General features: G+C 36.1%; 1 long non-coding RNA gene across 3 annotated transcripts in view; it reads right to left on the reverse strand.

The window, feature by feature from the left end:
• Nucleotides 1–669: 669 nt before the first annotated feature.
• Nucleotides 670–22,934, reverse strand: part of LOC310906713 — a 71,165-nt gene continuing 48,900 nt past the window's right edge. For 2 of the 3 annotated variants that reach the window (XR_014589471.1, XR_014589473.1), the window contains exons 4-7: nucleotides 21,550–21,589; nucleotides 11,804–11,921; nucleotides 1,588–1,708; nucleotides 670–919 (exon numbers count right to left, since the gene is read on the reverse strand). This is a non-coding gene — a long non-coding RNA (uncharacterized lncRNA). The remainder of the gene's footprint in view (nucleotides 920–1,587; nucleotides 1,709–11,803; nucleotides 11,922–21,549; nucleotides 21,590–22,934) is intronic. The other variant, XR_014589472.1, reaches the window with a different exon arrangement.

The following is a 22,934-nucleotide window of genomic DNA, read 5'->3' on the forward strand; positions in this document are numbered from 1 at the left end:
CCTTCCTACAGGGCTTTCTGGTAAACATAAGCTTTAATAACTTTAACAATTATAATCCCATATCCTACATATAATGCTATATATTAGCATTGTAACATATGTAGTTGATAGAGTAAGAGACTAGAGTGAGTTCGGAATATTTTTTTTATTCTGAGTCTTCACAGGAATTTTAAACTCAGCTATTGAACTTCACACATTTGTACTTTAGATAAAAGCCCAAAAAGTATTCCTTGATCAGTTTAAAGTCTATAGAATTACATTTTTTTTCCTCCCTTGATATGTTTTTAATGAAGTAGTCCATCAGTCTAGTTTAGATTCCACACTTTTTGGTTTCAGTGGAACCAACAGTTCTCAGTCTCACCTGATGTCAAGAAAAACCAGAATAATACAAATATATTTCTCACATATACTAATTTGTCTTTATCAATTCTAGGTTGAATAATTTATTTTGAAATATAGTTAGGGTTATTTTTTTGTTTGTTTGTTCATTTAATTGAAAACAAACCAAACTTTATCTCTTCTTTGAATTTTACTCAAGCCAGCAAAGATGATCCAAGCATGACTTTTGTATTATCTTTTGTACTAAAAATTGGCTAGCAAGAAAACCAGTTAATCTTTTCTGTAGAAGCATACCTAGTATGCTAAATAAGTATTTGTAAATAAGTGCTACTTATTTACTTTTTTGTAGAAGCATACCTGCAAAGTATTTGTAAATAAGTGCTATTTTTTTGGTCCCAAAAAAATTTAAAGCATTTAGCTTATTAGTAGTACATTAGTCCAAATATCTTGACCAAATTTACATCTTGATGTTTCTTCTTCTTTTTTTTATTGTAGACTGGACACAGTCCTTACTTCTTGTCCAAGTCCTGTTACCTGCTGCCAAAAGAACAGTTTTACATCTTCAGAGACAGCTGTGTTTCTCCAGGGGAAAAAAAAAAAAAAAAAAAAAAAAAAAAAAAAGGAAACAACAACAACAACAACAGCAAAACACCAAAAAAAAAGGAAAGAAAAAAGCGCAGTAGGGTAATTTGGAAAATGCTTTATATCCCATTAGGGCAAATAACAATACATAAATTGAACAGATTTTGAAAGAGCTTCTCTGGTGGTACACACAATGAGGTTGCTTCAGAGAAATATGGAGACAGGCGGTGTAAATCTTCAGGCACCTGCCTCAGTAGAATCTCTCAGGTTAAGGATTCATTCTGTTTCAGTGAAAAAGGGGGAAAAAACTACCTTTGATCGAGAACCTGGCAAAGAGGTTGTGACTCTGCCTAAATTAGAGTTCTATTTTTGTAATTGCCCCACTCCTCTCTGTCATTAATTAGACTATTAAAGATGTTGTCTCAGATTTAGATGCACACAGCTGTGGCTTCAAAGCATTTATAAAACCAGGAATGGTGCAAGCTTTTAAATCTCACTTTAAACTTTATGTGTCTTCATATTCATATAGACATATGTAAAACCTTCCTTACATAGTCATTAAAAAATACCACTTCTTGCTCAGGAAGTTCTTGATCAAGAATTGCTTGATGTTGGAGAATATTCTGAAAAAGAGTAATGAATGAATATATGGATAAACATTCTTACCCTGCTTTTCCTGTCAGAGATGTCATTGAAATCCAGCAATTGCAATGTCATTTGCATTTAGATGAACATGTTTTGACACAGACATTCAAAGTCAGAGCAAAAAATGTTTCCTGAAGTACTTCTGCAATGTCAGAGGACAGTAGTATGTATTTCTCAGTATTTACTTCAATACTAAACCTTTGTTAATTAAAACACAAATTGCCACAGGTGACATCTGCTGTGGCAGCTTTAAGCAGTGCTTCTCCAATTTTTGATCATTGGCAACCTTCAGAAATGTATCAAAATCTATTCTGTAGAATCAAATTAAATAATTAAGTAATGGGGCCTTGCGTTTGTCTTGAAGACTGTTTACCATAATATTGGTTTAAATTTAGACAGTGTTTGAAATTTAACACATCACTTATAAACAGCAAATTGCCAAGGATCAAGGCTTGACATGACAGCAAAATAAAAAAAGAATCCGTATCATTGAATCATAGAATGGTTTGGATTGGAAGTGACCTTAAAGACCATCGAGTTCCAACAACCCTGCCATTGCCAGAGAAACCTTCCACTAGAACAGGTTTCTCAGACCTACATCCAAAATCCTGGAAGAGATAGATATTCTGATTTCGGAATATTAATTCCCAAGTAAATTGTTAAAGTCAACAGTTTGTAGTTCCTTTGGGATGTCACCTCACCTTTATTACTCCACTTAGGAAATGACAACACTATCTCTGAGTCTTACTTTATGAGGTATTTTTTATGTCTTGAACTATTACTAAATAAGAATGCTTTTATAGTTTGATTTATTCATGTAAAGGTAATGAAGTTAAAAATTACATTGAAAAATATGTTTACAGAAAGAGTGTAATGCTGCCACATAAGAAATATATATTTTAAAAACATAGGAAAGGGTTAAAATTTAATCAAATTAGGCACCACCATTCAAGCACAGAAGCAAATGTAAATGGAGATTAATCTAGGACAGCCAGAGATGAGTAAGAATTAAGATTAGGATATTACCAAGTTTCTGGTGGGAATTTTTTACTAAAGAAATATTATTTTCCCACTCAGGTTGGTGACATGATGTTGTTGATCTTTGAAATGGCTTTACTTTAATATTTATGATGACATTTTGTTTTAGGTTATATTTTCTAATTATTTCAGAATGGCACATGAAAAGGAAAAAAATAAAGCAACCACGGCATTTTATTTAGGAAGTAATCAATTCCTGACTGTTAGAAATTGACAGGCAGATTACTAGCAAATTATTTTAATTATCAACAATTATAACTATTTTAGAGGTTTACATCACCAGAGGGCTGCCTGATTTTTATAATGGGAGAAACTGTTAGTATTTTCTGTCTTTTCTCAATATGGAAAAAGTCATGCAAATTATGTATGATAAAGATCACCTCAATTTGTCTCTATTTTGACATATTGTACATGTCAACCATTTAGAATTCTTTCATGTTGTTTCAGCTCTGATGACCAGCCTAACCCTTATTTATTTCCACTACCTTTACCTCCATGAGCTCTTGTGAAGGGTTAAGACCTCTTTGTACAAAATAAGGAAGAAGAAAGGAGAAGGAACAAAAGAGTCTCATTCAGATTTGTAAATATTTTTCTCCTATTATTGTAAGTTTAAAAGTGCCCATGACAGCTTTTACAGCTTGGTGGAGACCCAGCCTCTGACTAGTGATCTAGACAGAGTTCAGCAACTGCTACTGATGCCAGTAAATTAACCAAGGAGAGGATGTGCTGTATGAAACGCTGGGAGAATTTTGTTTTACAATAATAATCTTATGGACATTCAGATAAAGATGGAATATAAGCCATAATTTAACTTACATTAAATACAGTCTAAATTTCAAAAGTGTGGTGTTCTCCTGGTGTGGCCTCCCAGGGGAAGGCATAAAGAAGTATAAGAAAGATGCAGGCAAGGGATTTTCCAATGCACCATTATGATGTCTCCTATGTTATTGCAAAGGTTTATATGTGGTTTCCTCATTTTTCTTACAAGGTCTTCTGGGAAGCAAATTAAATCATGCTGCTTCTACTCCTCTGTGCCACAGTTTTTTTTTCATGGGGGTCACTGTCAGGTAGGAAATTATTATCAAGACCTTGTCTGGTAAGACCCTAAGACCTTGTCTGGTGAGGCTGACATACAGTGAAGTACAGGTATCTCTGCTGCAGACACTTCCAGCTAGGAAGCACATGGACAGCCAAAATTCCTTACCCCTGATACAGACTCTACCAACAGCCAATATCAGAGTAAGATGCATAATTGGACAAATTACTGTCTTTCTCTCTGATTGCAGAAAGTTCCCAAAGGAGACCACACTTTCTCTATTATATTTATCACTTGAAACTATTGCAGTCATTAACTTCAACAGTTAACTCTGCAATTTACCCACAAAAATCTAACCTGAGCATGAAAATAAATGCAGTGTATATTCAAAATTCCATTTTCTTGCTTGTGTCAGTAGAAATTCGAATTCACATTAATATCTAGAGTAATGAATTTGCATTTTACTTATGGCTATTTTCTGGTATCAAAGTGTTTGGGAAGTGGCAGAATAATCCTCTCTCATGTCAAAGTGCCTCCTATCATCAGCCTTGACCTTCCTCCTGGGTGCTTGACTTTACAATAACAGGGTATTTTCATTCATATCTCTTTCTGCTGAGCACAAGGCTTTATTTTGCTTTTGGCTTCAAGAAAATAAAAAGGTGGGGGGGCAGGTTGGGGGATGGAGAGATGGAGATTAGTCATTAACTGCTGATCCCCAAGAATGTGAAGAAAAACTGTTTCATTCAAGATGCAATTGGGAGTAGTGATAAAGTACAAAATATAACTGCATCCTCTGGGATGTAATATGGCACATTTATTTAGAGTAACTTAGCAGGAAAGCCTGACAAATACATATTGCTTTATGATTGCTTGTGCCTTTGTTCTTCATTTGTCCTTCTCTAATACTTCTTATCCTCTGTTGAGAATTTTTTCTAATATTTTGGTACACACTAAGATCAGGAAGGTTCATAAACATCTAAGATTAATCTCAGCCATGCTTTTTTGCTATCTTCTTTGGAAAAGCAAATGCAGATAAAGCCTTCAGCTGTTATGACAGTAGGCTGGTAAAGAGTGGTTCCACAGGAAAACACGATCAACAATGAGTAATGGATCTGTAATCATCCAGCCAGCCTATCAGTGGTAGTCAGAAAAGAACAGAAAATAGAGATAAACCATCAGAAAATACAGACCCTATCTTTAAGAGTTGGCTTAAAATCTTAAAGAGACAGCTGATTTTAAAAAATTTTGATAGTTAAGCCAGTGAGAAATTCTAAGCAAGTACAGTAAAGTTTTTCGACTTCATCCTTCAAGTTGTAATTTAGACCTACTTATTACTCTCCAAAAACATTTTTTTGTACTTTGAGTTGTAGTCCAAAGATGCTTCCATTCTACATTTCCATTAGCCTTGATAAAGAAAACTTGTGTATATTTTCTTCTTTAGTCACTAATCTACAGAGTGCTGGCCCTGGAGCAGAATACAGATTCCACTACAAATTGTAGGGTCAGATTTCCGGATCAGGTGTCATTGACTCACACTGACCACACATGGCCACACAAAACTGTTGCCCAGAGAGGCTACCTAGAACAGAGGCTAGATAGTGTTAAAGGAATAAAGTAGGGATTTATTAAAAAGGCCTTCAAAGGATACACCTTGGGCAGTACAAGAGCCTGGCGGAGGCTACACCCAAAATGGACAACGGGGCACACGTTTTCACACTTTTATAAGTTTGGTTCATTTGCATATTGGACTTAATTATCCAATTACAGCTTCAGGTAATGAAGTCACATCCTCCCAGTTTTCCTCCACCCAATTTGCTTTTGCTTTTTTGGGCCTGAAGCTGCAACAGTGTTCTTGGTTCTCAGGCTGGAAAAGGATTGTTTTGTTTAACTGTGAAGAGAACTTGCCAACACTATATATGAAGTTCAGAGCTACATACTAATGCAGTAGAGAATCTGAAAAATATGACAATTAAAACTTAAGACATCAAAATAACTTGGATTTAAGGTGTCAAGGGACTAGAAATGGGCTAAATATCAAACTGCTGAAAATGGCACTTTTGTGCCTTACTGAAATCATATCTATTCAATTGTTTGTCCAATAAGTCTGGATCTTTGTAGAATACATATTTTTCATCAGTCCATCAAGAAAGGACATTGCCAAATCTTTATAGATATAGCAGGCTATGGCAAGAGACCTTTTAGTAAGGTATATGTTCCAGTGAATGCTTAGTAACATTCCTCCCCCAATATTTCTTTGACACACTGGAGGAACTCCATTGTGTTGCTGAATTTTCCCTTTCTTTGTCTTTCTTTGGTGACAGAAGTCCTCCAAAATGGCTCATGAGGCAAACCATAAATAGTGAGAATGCATTTGACCTGCACTGGATGTTCCTTTGGCTCTTTAGTGGGAAAAGGACATTTTAAAAGGAAAATTATAAATAACGTAATTTTTCAGGGAAAGCTTTCCAACATGATGGAACTATAATTTTCATAATTTTTCATATGTAATCTTTGTAGGAGGCCAGACTGGTTAATGAAAGGAGGTGGATGGTGAGGAACTGAGTCATAGTTTCGGTTCCAGTCATAACATTTTGTAAGACAAAGGCTCCCTTTTGAGTTTTCTGCAAAATAGACTTTGTAAAATTTCTAAATAATAGAAGTGAAATGCAGAAATAGCCTCTTTTCTAAGCTTCCTGGAAAATTTGCTCTTTCAGAGACAAAAGAGATTTAATAGGATTTGAAGAAAAAAAAATCAACTGTCAGCTTTAATCATAAGTGAGGTTAGTAGGAAGTGGTCCTGAGCAACAAAGTTCTGTTATACTGCACCTCAGCATCTGAAGTAAAATAATTCATTTTTCTCTTTAGCTGTTTAAAACCACACTTTCCCTAGACATGCAACTGATTATGTGATATATTTTAGACAATACTACTGTGTACTAAGAATATTTTGATTCAGGTTCTCATACATTTAAGTGCCTGCAAGGCAGACAAATGCATCTTCATTATTTCCAGCAGAAATACATCACAGAAGGTAATTTAGGCTTCTCATTTCTGTTTCAGGATGTGCTTAGACCAGCTTTGAACAAGTTCTAACCATTAAACTACCACATTTTCAGAACACTTGGAAGCAATAATAAATATAATATTTCTGATTAAAGACCACAAGATCTGAAGTGTATTACTGCAGATTTCTTAGTTTTACATTGCTCCTTCAATACACCTTATTACTGGTTAAAAGTTTAATAAGAACATCATACTTCATGAACAGTGGCAAAAGGATATTAAACAGATTTATTTTTCAATGAGGTATCCCTCCCAAAATTTTAGGTATAATTTCATTCTGAAATGGAATATAATTTAGCAATATTTACTATAATTTACATTCTTAAAACAGAGGATTTCATTTGAAATTATTGGAACCATATTGTCAAAGAGAAAACTACTCTTCATGAGAGAAACATACATTTTTTTCAGGATACATGAGTGCTCTTAAGGGTCTTATAAGAAGGGATAGTTACATTATTCTACTGTTACCCAGAACAGATTATTAGAAAAATCTCAATTTACTGAAATACCCTACTGCTAACAGGGGGTTTTAGGTCCTAGTGGGGCATGCCAATTGACCTCCACTAGATTTTTAGGGGGTATTTCTTGTCTAATACACATATAAATATGAAATTACTGATATTGGAGACCTAGTAAATAAAAATATATGCATTTCTAAAACAATTAAATTCTCAGCAAGATTCATGAAGCAAATAAGAAAGTACCAACTGGAAACACAAACTATTCTCAATTCAAATAAGTGCAATCTATTTCACTGAGAAATCTCTTGTACTAACCTCATTTCTTATCCCAGTTTTGCCCTTTGTTTACTGCCTTCTTTCAGTAAAATATATTTAATTTCTGTGGCTCAAGTTCTTACAATCATTATTTATTTTTTTTCCTTTGTCAGACCTGGAGGTGACTGCTTTGTAGATGTGAGCTATGAAAGTTCATCTGAGATGAAAATTTCAGTGCACCAAATTTGAGCTATTTAAAATTGTTATTTTCTTTGGAGGTTTTGGACCAGGCTACATGGATCACCTCCACTTAAAAATGCATTTCATGTTTTTCAGACTGAAGTGAAATGTTGGAGTCCCTTAATGTTAGGACCAAGGGGGTGAAATGAGGCTTTGATAGTCTTCTCTTGAAACTCAACATTTTAATATTACTGCAAGTTTTTAAAAGAGAGTTCATATGCTATTTTGAAATGCAAAATTGTTGCCTGAAGTAAATCTTGATCCTGTGGAGCTGTATTACATGCTTAGCTTTCCATGTTTTGGGACTTTTTTTTTTAATTCAATAACACTATTTGCTGGGCCAAAGTTGAATTTACAGGTAAGACTTTGTACATTTGTGTCACAAAATAAATTGTTTCTTTGTGACCTTATTAATGTCTTGTCCCTTTTCCAGTTTTCTTCTGTACAATAATTTTTAAATAGTCTGTTTCAGACTTGACTGGGTAGATTAGAGTGCTATGGGATACGGTTCAATAGGGTTGACAGATTTCTTTTTTCAATTAGTCCAACTCAAGCATATTTTGTCATTGAAACTGTTTTTACAAGACTACAAATTTATTACTGATGTCATATCTCCAGTGCAAGTCCACCAGCTACTGAACAGGAACAAAACACAAGTAAAATCAGTCACCAAGGATTCAATGCTTCTATTTTTCTGTTCTGTTTCTCATGCTCTGTGGTGATGAACTACAACATAGTCAAAGAACGTATCAGTGTAGTTGCTGGACAGTGTTTTGGAATAGTTTTATAGATAAAATCTGCCCCAGACAAATGCAGACAGGAGTCTCCCACTGAGGTACATCATATACAGACAGAGAATTCAATTTTCTTGTGCTAATGTCATGCTAAAATTTCTGTTACAAACTACAAATCTGTGCCAACAAGTTAAATCTGCTGCTCACTAATTTGAAAGCCATATTGTTTTTAATTAAACAAACACTTTGCATCAGATTCTACTCACAGAACTTACTTTATTACTCTGACCTAGGCTGGATGATGAGGACAAACCCAATAGTAACAGAAAAAATTTTTAAAAATTAAACTGTCTCTTACATTGTAAACATAGTTTTAAAACATGCAATTTGTTAGTTAAATGCTAAAATGGTCTTTTGACTTATAGCCATGGGTAACCAACTATTCCTCTTGAATTATGAAGCCCGGAAGATTTATTGGGGCACAGACCTGTCCAATGAATTTATTTGCCAAGTTCCTACTCTCCAAAACTCCTTTTTTTTCTGAATGAAAATATGATCATTTTTCCTCAAGCACCAGTCAGATAATTGCTTTCTCTGGGGGAGAAGAAAGGACAGAATTCTGCTGGAGGGAAGATGACTCCAGCTATGGCCAGGCCCTACTGACAGAGTGCAGACCCCAATACCTGAGCCAGGAGGGCTGGGATAGACACTGGCAGCAAGTGCCACTGACAGCCCCATGCGCTTCAAAAGGAGCTGTGGGCAAGGTCTAGCCAAGAACAAAAGGTGATTAGGCCAGAGACAAAAACTTACTGAAATATAAGCTTACTAGGCCAGAGACAAGGCTAAAACAGATATTTAAAGTCTTTATCCAGGTGAGAAACTACTTAGAGCCTGCAGCTAGAGGAGAAAATAAGCACTAACACTCCAGTAACACAGCTGAGGAAAGGAACAATCCCCACACCTGGGCTTAACTGGAGCCCTAGGGCAGTAAGTGTGGGTGGAAGTCTCAGGTGAAGCCAGTCAGGGCCATAAAAACCAAGCAGTGTCCTGATGGTGTCTTTCTTTCCTAGATTCAACTACATAATAATCACCCCAATGGACTCAAAGCAATTTAGCACATTAAAAGAATGTATCTCATTAATTTCCTTCTCACCGTTCCAATGTCACCTAAAAAAAAAAAGTGACAAAATATGGTGGATGTCAACGGTTTCTTGTGGTAAGTTTGCTCCAATTAGGTTATATTCATTTTATATGCTTGCTCCTTGCAAATACTAGGACAGTGAAGGCTTTTTTCCCCAGGAAAATTTCCAGCAAGAATATTTAATTGTACTACCCAAAAAGCTGGAAAAATATTTTAAAGTAAAATTAAATAGAGCAAGAAAGCATTCGCTTAAGCTGTTAAATATAGATATATATATATATACATAAAGCCTCCAAATTTTACTGCTATTTTTGCAGGAAGGTCTGAGTTGGTCCGTAACCAAACTTTCATAAGTAGGAATGTTTCTTTATTATCCTACCAACATTTAACTGATGAATACTCTCACTCAATTGGATACATGGGCATTCCTATGGCACGTACAAAAATGACAGAAAATGCTTACTCATTTCTTTATTTATGTAAGAACTTCTTACATTATTGATGGAAGAATCAAGTCACTTCTTCAAATAAAATTAATAGAAAATTTACGTGAGTGAAGAAAAATACTCATCCTCCAAACCCTTTGAGAGAAAGCAGGTCTGCAAAGATATTGGTCTTCTCAGTTATTATTTGAGCTCAAAATCTGAAATAATGTTGGTGGTCTTTTTGTGCACACCCTAAGAAAGACACGTAAGAACACTCCCCACTACCTGGGAGTTATGCAATTTTCAAAATGTTCCAGTAGTGCCAGTAGTTTGGCAACATTTCTAGCTATTATATCAAGATTAATATTTGTAACCAATAAAAAGTACTTATTGACACACCTTACTGGGGAGAGAGCAGAAACACTCACAAAAACTAAATTGTGGTTAGAGGGGATTATTACAATGTCCTGGGTTGACAGTGCTCTCTATCCCATAATCCCATATCGTGGACTCCCTTGTTATGTCTAAGAGGTTCCGTCCCCTTTAGGGGGGGCGGGCACTGGCCTGCTGACTGGCTCCGCTGCTGCTTTGGCTTTGGCTTTTCTGCTTCTAGGCGCTTGCTGTCTCGCAATTTTCCTGCTAGTTTCTTGCCCTTTCGTTCTTTTGTTTTTTTCTTCCTTTCTTTCTGCCGCCTCTGTGCTCTGTTTGTTTTTTTTTTTTTTTTTCCCTTTTCCTCTTCTCCCTTTCCCCCCCCCCCCCCCCCGCCCCTTTAAGATTTAGGACCGGCACCCGGAGCTGATCTGGCTGGAGGAGTCCGTAGAGGATCGCCGGGGCTTGTAAAGGAAGCTGCGCGCCCTCCCCCTCACAGTAACCTGAGCTTTTTCTGTTCTTTTTTTTCCCTTGTGTCGGGGGGTGTTTATTCATTTGTTAATAAACCGGTTTTTTCCACTTTGTGTTCAAGAGACTCCTTCCCAAACCCAGGGTTGGGGGGAGGGGTGGTAGAGGTTTTGTTATTAGGGGATTCCTTGAAGGTTTTCCCCTAATTCAACCCAAACCAGAACATACATTAATAGGGGAAAAGAATACATTAAAAACAGTTTAGGTTGAGTTTTTCTACTGAGATAGGTTTCTAAAATCTCATTGAGATGAAGTAGAAGTTTAGTCTACAACTAGCTAATGCTCAAATTTTTGCTTTTCTAAGTTGCACTAAAACAAATATATTAGTTAACTTCCAAAAATCTAACACACTATGGCACTAGCATGAAAATAACTAAGAACTACTATAGGAATACAGGAAATCAAAATTCCACTTTGTGCTACTATAACCTCAAAAGAGTGTTTTGCAATGCCTATATTGATTTTTTTGTCTTTCCTTAATAGTGTTGACAAACTTTGGGACCCATCACCATAACATTGCAGAAATGACCTGCCCAGATTTCATGTGTAAAGTTTTCCACTGTATTGTGCTCAAATTGTTCTATTGCTTGCCAGACTTTCTGGTAAAACTTCTTTATTTCTTTGCGGCTATTTGAAATTTCTCATAGACTTTTTGGTTCATCTGTTTAATATAAAAATAATTTTACTCAGTAAGTCCAAATTTTCTTGGTGGATGTCTGGTAGTCGACTAGCAAAAAAAACAACAAGCAAAATGAAAAAAACACCACCCAAACACACACTCCATACTATTTGTAATTTTTCTGATATTTTGGTTGCTATTTTACTTCAAAGAAGCAGCAATCTAGAATAATTCTTACAGCTAGCCTAGCCTTTTTTTCTCCTTTCTGCCTAACTTTTACGTGCTAGCCCAACTAGCTGTCACTTCAGTTTAACCACCAATATACCTGAACAAAATGTATTGTAACTAAGCTGAGCTTCTCTCCTTCCTCCAGCTGCTCTTCAGTTCCATAGCACGTTTTTCACTTAGGTCTTCTGCCTCATAATTAGTCCTATATTGGTGCGCTGGAAATTCAGAAATAGAAAAAATTAGCAGCCAAGACAATATCTGGTACTTTTTTTGCTGATTGATACTGCAGGATAGAGCCCTCCTAATGTAATTAATACAGTCTCAACAAGAAAAAAAACCTTAAAGAAATTAAAATAAATAATTTGTTGGGGGAAGGAGCAGAGGACAAAGGAGAGTGTTTTGCTCAAAAATTGACTTGTGTAACTCTAGTAAGAGGCTTTATTAGTAAGTGACAACATAAAGAGGGGAAGACTGAGGCTTTATCAAGAGGAACCAGTAAAGTCTCCCCTGCCATTGTGAATGGAGGGTGGAGGGGAAATCTGTGTTGAAGAAAGTGTCAAAATGCCACAAACTCCTCCCCAAAGCTGAGACCACCCACACAAATTATCCAATAAGATATGGTCTTGTATGGTCTTTTCTGGTCTTCATGATTTGGACATGAAAGAAGGCCCTCATACAGCAGGTCACAGAGTAAACCCATTGGTATTATTACCCCTGGTTGTAGTGTCTGCAGCTCTTTCCACTGTCAGCAAAGCTTCCACAGATACCAGAGCAGAAATAGCTCTGCTCCCCTCCTGGCAGCCCCAGCTGTAAGAAATGGGCACTCTGGGAATCAAGGTTACTAGAAGATGTTCTCACTGTCAGGAAGATTATTTTACAGAGATGTACTAAGTAAGCACTGCAAACAAACACCAAGATTAACCTCCAAACCCCACAGAGTTGCTTTAATTCCTGTGTTTTCTGATAGAGGCCAAGAAAGGGACTCAGAGGATTACCCTCCTTTTCATCTTCCATGGAAAACATGGGCTTGATTCCCAACCTAAAGCAAAGAGCCAGGGCTCTCTGGATGTACCACTTTCTAAAAATGCTGTCATATAAAGCAGGGGCCTTGTGAAAAAGGATGCAGAACCACAGTGATCAGCTGAAGCAAGTCTTGTATGGAAGCAAAAATCTCTGAGTCTGCATCTTGAATTGCCTAAAACCGTGCAGGGGAATAACATACGGAAAAGTGACTGCTGCTGACAGGAGAGACATCCTGGATTCCTGGTGCCCTTTCAGTCCCAGCTAGCAAGGAAGTCCACAGCCCAGTGCCACAGTGGTGTGGGGAATGGGAACTAGTGAGGACAGACTTTACCATGACAGTGCAGCCATAATGGTCTTTCTCCAGGTCTTTGGGCAGGAGCAGAAACAAAGGAAGCACTGCAGAGATGTAAGACAATATTGTTCCTCCAGCTATATCCAGCTATTCAGCTAATTCCCTTTAGCTGATCTGACAGAAGATTATGACCTCAGGAGGTTTTGGTAATTGCCTGAAACACCCTTTAGAAGTATGTAAACATTAGGGATTAGTTATGCTGCCTCATAGAAAAGTGCAATTGGTAAAAATATCAGTCCAAGTGGAACATTATTAATGTCTGAAGCCACGTTGGGCTATTGAGTTTTGAACTGGCCTTGAAAATCCTTGTTAGAGATTCTTGGGATTCAAATAAAGGCTTAGACTGCAGAATTGAAAAGAAGGCAGTAAGCTAATCAAATTTATGAGTTATTTAAAGCCTGGGAAGTGAAACATTAAATATATTTCAGGAAAAGAATAATAATAAGAGCCTGACAAATTGAAAAAATTAGACTGGCATCAATTATGTAGTTGAATAAAGATATATACAGACACTTAAACAGAGACAAATAATGAGTTCTGAAAAAACAGTAGAAAATAGAGGATAATTATCTCAATGCCAATATCTTGGATAACAGATTATACTTCAAAACAGGCAAAAAGAAAGCAAATGGAGATTTGAATTACATTATTAGGAGCATTATGTGTAAAATCAGCAATTAGTATACTTCCCTTTATTATAGACTGTTAAGGGCCCAGCTTCAACTGTTCTGTCTCAGTTCAAAAAGAGAACAAAGAAAGTAGAGTTCACAATCTTGAATGGCAGAGAGCGATTAAAAGTTAGAAAAGTGAAGTTGACGATAGAAGAGCATACTTAGACTCAAGAAAAGGTAACTCAGGGAAGAATAAATTCTCAGGAAATAACAATAAGGATGTTATAAAAAGACAGGCTTCAATTATTCTGACTTCTGAGAGAGGACAAAGAAAAAATAGAATGTGCTTAACTTAAATTGACACACAAATATTCTGTTCAAACATTAGGGAAGGCAATTCTCAAATGTCAAAAAGTTAGCATAGTGCTAGATATTATTGTAAAAAGGTCATGTATCTACCCAAAGACTTAGAAAAGAATATAAATATCAAACAAATGCTATGTGAGCATTCTCACATGAGATTCCTGTTAAATTACATGTTCCTTGCTATAAGATTCTAAATGAAAGAGGAAAGTATGTCTTGCTCTTAAAAGAATGAATAATTCATCATTAAATGAGGTAAATTTTAAGCAAAATCTAAGAGTAGAAACATACCCTCAATAACACGATTCATTCAGAAACAATTTTAGAATTAGTCTGGGCGAATGTTATATAGATTTTGATTTGATCAACTATCCATGATAGTGATAAACTCTGTTCTAGTTTTATTGGAGTGTTGGTAAGGCAAATCTTATGAAGTTCATGAATTTGATGTAAAAATATCTTAATAAGCAATTTCCTAACATGAGACAAGTTTGAATTCAAGTGTAATTTACATACTTTGCAATTTTTCTGGAAAACAAAATAATGATGAACTGTATTTATTTTAAGGGCAATTAGTAACTACACATATAATTTCTGAAGGGTATGTATTTTTTATTTTAACGTAAACTATAATAGTCTTTATTCCCAAAGTACCCTTTTCAAGGAGTATTTTACAGGCAAGCAGACCACAGACCCCTGACCATAATTAACAAGTAAGCTTGCATGATTTCTTGAGAATTTAAAAAACAATAATAATTCCTTTTGGCTGTAACAAATAGAAATGCTCATATTTCCTGACATTTAGACAACTCTCTTTTCATTGCACCTTGCTTTCCTCCTTCCGAAACTTGCAACTTCAAGTGTTTTAAACCTTAAATTCTATTTAGTGTTTGAAATCCAGACCACCATTCCTGAGTGCATTTGTACAGTAAAAAAATGCATGAAGCAGCAGGGGGATGAAAGGGTCTATGAAGGCAGGTGAACCAGACAGGGTGTAGGAAAGTTTTGATCTGACATCACTTTGTAGGATATTTTTCTCTATAGTAAGGACTGTTCTCTAAATTGAAATGGAGAAATAATTTAAATCTACACAGTACTTAGCTGTGCCTTTTAATTTTAACTTCTCAGGATTCCAGACAATCCCATCCTGAAATGGAATTTAGAAGTCCTAAAAACAACCACTTTTAATATCCAAAAATATGTGTGAGGTGAAAAAATTATCCATGAAATCCCTCTCAGTAAAAATCACTGCAAGCAGAGATTCCTAATCAAATCACCCACATTGTCTAGAAATTGTTTTTTACTGTAAGACTAAGAAAGAGGAATCTCATGAATAATTTCAACTCTAATTTATGATTCAGCAGATGCACTGTGCAGCTCATGTACCACAGCTGCACACAAAACTATAACCTCCAAAAACTTGAAGCCCAGTTTATGCCTGGATTCTGCAATGAGGATTGAAGAATACTGTGTGGTAAAGTTTTACAATTTCAATACCTACCAAGTTATCCATATATTTTACTAGGCTTAGAAATTTATCAAGTATGAAAGCAGAACAGAAAATAAGGACGTATATCATACACTTCAGCTATTTAATATTGTACTTTATCCTACTAAGTGCATATTCTAAAGATAGTGACATCCCAGCCACACATGAATCATTCTCTCAGCACTTTTTCCTAATCTTAAATCTTTGCTCAGTGGAAGTGAAAACACTGCCAATTTTTTTTGTGCAGATTCATAAAGAATGAGGATTAGCAAAGTGTCAGTTAAGAAGGTTATACTGTACTCTGTGAGATGATGGGAAGTCAGAAAGGATCATCTGCTATGCTTTGCATAGTTGCAAAATGGGTTAGGCCACAATCATCCAGATGTCTTTTAAAAGACCAACTATAATCCCAGACATTATTTTCTTTTGTCTCAAAATTATACCTTCCACATAGTAATATGTGTCTTCAGTGTTTGTGGTTTGTTGTTTTTGGATTTTTTTCCCCTCAATTGTGAAAATGCTTAATTGAAATTCTGGTTTAAGTACTCATAACAATATTAATAATCATAAAAATATGAGTAAATATTCAAAAGCAATATACTGCGGCCCTAGATATGGAAGTTCAGTTTACCTATCATTATTTAAACAACTTTACGGGAGGCAAATACCTATTTATTATTGAAGAGCATATTGACCCCATATATTCTCCAGCTGAGACCAAGGGGATTTTTGAAGTTAGTCAGAAATTGCTACTCTTATGAGTGTTTTACAAGGTTTTAGCAGATTTTTTGAAAAATACAACATGGTGAACAGCAGATAAAACTCAGTATGAGTTTCAGGTACAAGTCTTATGAAACATATATGTGCCAGCAAAAGTATACAATGTGAGGTCAAAACAAGGTAAAATGCTCAGAACAAGTTAGGCAGTTGAAGAAAAGACTTGCAGAACTATTGCAATATTCTTTAACTTATTGGTAGAATCAAAGATTTAATACAACTTGTATAAATTTGAATTGATTTAGTCACCAGGGAGGCACATTCCTCTTTAACATCTCAAGCTGCTATGTCTTAATTTACTACAGGAAAGAAAGAACTTCTGATGAACACATCTGTTGTACCTGCCAGACTAATTTAGGCAGCGTTCCATACAACAAAACTGCCAGACTCAGCCAAGATTTGTCGAAATGTAACAGAGAATCTGTAAAGATGACAAGTTGCCAAGAGCAAGATCTCTTCTTTGTCCAGAAGCTGACAAATCTGTTTCTGTCGTCACCACGCAATGACATTGTCTCAGGTCAGGGGAGATGGAGAGGAGGCTTTGCTTCTGCATGAGCTCAAGCTCAAGTCATAGATGTACAAGTTACATCTCTAGTAAGAACAGTGGCCAAAAGAATACACTGAAAATGTGCATTTGTGTCTCAGCGTCTGTGTTTGTGTGTGTGCATTTCTATTTGCAGAAGCAGGAGCTGAGGAAGAACAGCATTTTTCGTGAATCTGAATCATGAAAACAAACACCTTTTCCATTCAGAATTCTTCACCCAAACAGTTTAGAAAAAAAATTCTTAAGATATCTGAGAAATAAACACTCATAAGGTAAAAATACAAGTTAAGGCATTATTAAACAGAGTGCAGGAATAACATAATACTGGGAGGGCATTTTGTCATTTTTTTCTTGCTTTATGACCATATAAGAAAGTGGTTGAGAGCATGAAGAAGAAGAATGAGAAATCAAGGAGGACATCTGAAGTAGTTTAATATATTAATATGTTACTGAAGAGAAAGAAATACTCCTGGTGAAGATAAAATGCAAACACAGACTAAGAGGCCAGTGTGAAAAGAAACATATAGCACAACTCATTGACACATATAGTTCTGGAGATGGAGCTGAGATATTGTCTCTGACCTAGAACTCCAAGTACTTCATCTGTGTCTTCTGTGATTATGGTCTTTACAGGGATGCTTGAATCTTTTTTTTTTTTTTTTTTTTTTTTTTTAATTACTCTCAAACAATCCTGGTGGACTTTACTCAAAATTTTACTTTATTAAGATCATTTAGCAGGTTGTCAAAGAACAGGCCAGTGAGGCAACCCACCCAACTCAAAGAACAGATGGCTTTTCTTAAGCAAATAGTATATAGGTAAGCGTTCTCTTTATTATTCACTATAGTTGTGGTGAAAAAAAAAAAATTACAATAATTTTCTCTGTTTCTGTATCACCAAAATTTGATGTGCCTAATAGTGAACAATGTGGTCCTGGAATATTCTCACATCTTTGAAGCATTCATGCTTCAAAAGACTACATTTCCCAGAATGCAACAAAAAAAAAGTTTTCAAAATAATAGGAATTTCTCCTCTAAAAGTGAATTGTTTGTGGAGCTACCATAGATGATTTTTAAGTAAGGAACATTTAGACAATCTGAAAAAGAGGAGATGCTGACTGAATTCCTCCAAATATTGACCTCTCTGATTTTCTGAATGTGCACAAAAGTTCCATAGTGTGAAAGGTTAAAATAATTGGGTTTTTTACCAATATTGTAATTAATGCTTTATATATAATAGTCCATATATGAACCATGTATATGACCTGTCCATCTTCTTTTATATATATATATATATATATATATATAATTTTTTTTTTTAATGATGCAATGAAATCAGCCAGGCAAAAAAGGCTGAATTAACAGTGAAGCTGCAGATGTGTGACAGAACATATATTATTCTGATGAAAAAATGGGAAGTTCACTGACAGGGCTTCACAGCTAAATTTGCTCTCCTTGCTTGACACTCTTTAGTCCTATCACTTCAGTACAACAGGCTGAGAACATCAAAAACACAAACAAGAACAGCTGAAGAAAATTTTTTTTCAATTTTATGAATGATGATGGGTGCTTGTTTACGCTAAAATTAGATGTTACCTTCATAAAATGCATCTCCTGAGTGAAATAAAGATGCTTTAAATGACTATAATGCTTTAATTCTGTCAAATGAGTGAAAAAGCAAGACTTCTGATGGTGCCAGAATCCCATAACCTCCAAATACAAAATAAAACAGTGGCAGACAGACACATTACTGAGGGGATTTTTTTTTAATGTAAAAGTCAATAAATTATGAAGCATTGATTAACATCATACACCAAATGTACAAAGTCAGTCTTTTTCATCTTATGATCCACATTCTTTCCTCAGTGAGGAGCTGACTATTTTAAAATATGCTGTCTTTTATTCAGGATTCCAGAGACCACACAAACTAGCAATCTCAGCAACAGCTATTTTAATTCAGACACTACTGTGTCTGCTTGAGACAGCTGTTACCAACACTGTTAAAGCTAAGAAACCTGAAAAAAAGAAAGAAAAATGTCATTGGTGGCAGGTAGTCACCACACTGTCCTGGTGGTTGCTGAGTCAGGTGCTGCTCTGCTGTCCCCAGGCCACCTCCTCAGCTGTTCCTGTGCTCCAGGTGAAACCACCATCTCAGCATGGCCAGAGCCTAAAATGCAGCCACTGCCTTGTCTGCTCCAGTCAAAACACCCTGGGTAGGCATAAATCCTGTCAATATTAACCTTTGGGTTGGCTTTTATGAAAACTGAGACTCTTTGTGCAGAGCAGAGGGACTATAGCACATGAAAGCTCTGCCAGGAAACCAGGAGTGAGGGCTGGGGAGAAGATTGGCAGCCTGAGGGACAGAATCCCTTTGCCTGATTCTGCTGCAACTGCACATTTGAACACATCATCTCCTGAGTCTATGAATATTTCAGACCCATAATCTTCCTCTTATAAAAGCCCACAGGGGTGGGGTGACTGAAGAACTATGAGCTTGAAAACAATATTTATATCAAAACAAGTACTCAAAAACCTTAAATTACAATTAAATACAATATAGGTGTCCACTAGTAATTTTCTGATAATTTTTCAATTTCTTTCTGTCCCTGCCCTTTTTTATCTTCCTGGATTTTTTTTGGTTTTTAGGTCCAAGGGCAGAAAAGTGAAAAAAACCTTCACCCTTCCTGAGATGGGGAACCAATTAAAAATGTTTTTGTAACTCAGCTGCATGCAGACAAAAGACATTTCCCTTGCAGTGTAACTCATCAAACCTAGAACTGGGCAGAGACAGGAGATGCAGACTACTTAAGGCTAATAGGGATATAAAACTGTACTTGCCTTTCCTTTGACAAAGCTCTAAAAATGCACTTGTATATTTTTCAAGAGAAAATTGAGAAAGGCAACCAAATCCACAGGGTCACCTGTGTAACCACAGCTGTTGCAATCTGCCAATTCAAATCTCATGTACAGTCAGACCTGTACCAGAGGTAGAATTCCAGATCTGTTTCTTACAGGATGCTGGAGAAATCTCTGCTTTTGGAGTATCATTCTCATGACCACAATTCACAATTTTCTGATCTTCCCGCATGTATGCATGTACAGCTGTATGCATGTATGCTGTCATCTTTTGAATTCTGCTGCAGAAGATCCGTATGGCTGTGTTAAAACAGCCCCTAAGAAATTATCTGACAACTGTGCAAGTAACAAAGTGTGCAAAATGTACAAAACTTAGTATTTTAAAATTAAAATGGAAGCATGGCCTTGATTAAAGAGTTCTTTTTTCACATAAAATTTTACTGCGAGTTTTCAAATTCCATATAAAGATCATAATTTTGCACCCAGCTTCCTAATCTTCTGCTTATACCTTACAAATATTCCTTATTGCCTTTAAACTTGAAATATAATTCCACAAATGACTCTACATAAGGCTAGTGCTGACTAATAAATGAATTTTTTTCTGTTTTTTGAGACCATCTTCCTATTTTTCTTCTTTCATATAGCACACCAATTCTTAATTCAAGCTCCCTTTAAATGTGTAGACAGATTAAGAATAAATACATGATTCTTTTCTTCAGGTTGTTATGAATGAAATCAAATGTGCTATCAGCCAAATCTGATGAGAAACACAGATGTTCTGAACTTTCAATGAATATCTCAGGTGACTGCTGAACTGCAAACAAATTCATTTGATGAATCATAACCCCAGTGGAATAAAATCTTCCCTGAAAATAAATTATTCAAAGTCAAACTCTACCTTTCTAATTTCATCTCAGGACAGTATAAAATGCCTCTAAAAATGAGCTGAAAATTAATAAAATATCTGTTGCAGATGCATTTCTGTTTTCTGAATTTGGAGGTTGCTAGGTGATGAAAAATAAATTGATTGAATCAAAAGAAAATGCTTATGGGAAACTGTGAAACAGATTGCAGGGTACAATACTTTGAACATGAATTAGCATATTGTTATGAAAAAGAAGGCATTTTATAGAATTATGGGGCTGAAGATTTGATAAGAAATTACAATCAGAAGACATAAGCATGACAATAATTCTGGAGGCACTTAGTAGTTGGTAATGAAAAGTAATAAGTAACTGAGAGTAAGAGAAAAGAAAATGCTGGAGAAAATGCAAGAAATCAAACAGCCTGGCTGCTTCTTAGATCTAGGAAAACTATAACTGAACCTGCTTTGACATAAAGTAAAATGTTGTTGACAATGCGTATTCATGTAGACATAGTCAAAGGCAAGAGAATATGCCTATAATTTCCTTGTTTAAAAAGTTTCATCAGCTTCCCTACCTAATTAGAAGATCCTTGGAACATTTCCTGAGAATAAGGATACAATCTCAATGGCAGAGATCAAAATAAAATGCCATCATTAATTGAAGCAGAGAACTCTGTATAATTTGTTTAATTTTTTGTATATAAAAATCTAAATAATTCAGTGCAACAATCAAGCTGTACTTCTAACTGCACAAGTGAGCAGCATATTTGATGAAACTTTTCTAGAGCGTCCACTGCCTTGGACGTTTTGGTTTTGTCTTCAAGGTTTCATTCCCTCAAAGCAAAGAATGGTCATACAAAGGGATTAAGGAAAATCATACTACGTGGGAGATCACTGCAGAAAATGGAACAACACAGATGTAGCAGTAAGTGCAAATGAAATGCAAAACCATTTACAGCAATTTACCTTTAACCTTGGGCACCATTACGGGGAACTCAATGGGGTCCTGCGGAAAGAAAGAAAATACAGGACTGAAAACAATGGACAAATGTGAATTTTACTTTAGCAAAATCTGCCAGTAAACACAATGTGGATATGGAAAACTTGTGAGTAGATGTCAGCTATTAAATAACAAGCATTGTTGAGCCAGAAAGTATTGAAATCCAGACACTGTCATATGCAGGATGAGTAAGCAGTATTCCTACTCCCCATTTACTGGAGTGCTGTAATAGTGACAAAGACCATGGACATGTGTCACCTCTAAAGTTTCTACCAAGGAGATAGCACAGCCTGAGGCTTCTCAGTGTAGTCCCTTGAAGGAAAATCTGGCTCAACCTGTGCCTTTGCCTTGTTAAGGTCTACTTGGACTCCTGATTTTCTTTGGGGATTCTTTATGCCACAATTTAACTTCATAACAGCACTGGGACCATCCCAGCAATATGCTTTTTTCTCTGTTAGTTCTCAGCCTTTGGCAGGTTTTTGGACATCCCACTGGCTGTAAGATCAGACTGAAACAGCTCCTGCATTTCAGACGTACATTTCTTTTTGCATCGTTTCTTTCAGATTATTTGTGCACCCTTTCAAATTAGTTTATACCAATAGGCTTAAAAGACTTGCTATGGACTAGTCATGGACTAAGTATTTGTTAACCCTGGGGAAGCTTCACACCAGTACTTAAGAGCAATTCCATTACGCTGGCAATATCAACAAAGAGAGTTCAGCAGTTGTGCTCTTTTTGAGAGTCTGGGTCACAGTACAAAGCAAACAGGAAGGGTTGTGAATGCAGTTTGCATGCTAACAAATCCAGACAAGCAGTCCCAGGGCTGAGACACTATTTTCTGTCTCTCTGCAGGACTTAGTAGCCTGGGGCAAGCCCAGTGCTAGACTGCCTCTACCCAGTTTTCAGAGAATTTGTAAGGAAGAGTCTGCAGCTTTCAGAAAAACACCACCTTTCAGAAAAACACCAAGTGAATTCTCTGTTGGCTAAATTCTATATTATTAGAGATGCCTAGCTTAGCTCAGAGTTCCCAGCATTGAACTTGCTCTGCACATCTGGCAGCGAAGGGGATTTTCTTGGGAAATTTTTATAGTCTGAACACGACTTAGGATCAGTGGCTGAATCAGCTTTGCAACAATGATAAAAACCTTTTTTGGATAGGTCCTGGTTATAGAGAATAGGGGGTCAAGTTTTTATCACTTTTCTGTTCCATGCCACTCACATAATCACTGGGGATATGGTTTTGGAGGGAACAGCCGAGTGTTGGAAATTCCCCACCTTGCCTGTCTCTCTCTGGAGAAAAGGGGCTGGGATCAGCACTCTGCCACTGCCAGTCCCTTCCCCATTTTCCTTT

This window comes from Zosterops lateralis, assembly GCF_965231275.1.
Source record: "Zosterops lateralis genome assembly, chromosome: 3".
Taxonomy (NCBI): Eukaryota; Metazoa; Chordata; class Aves; order Passeriformes; family Zosteropidae; genus Zosterops; species Zosterops lateralis.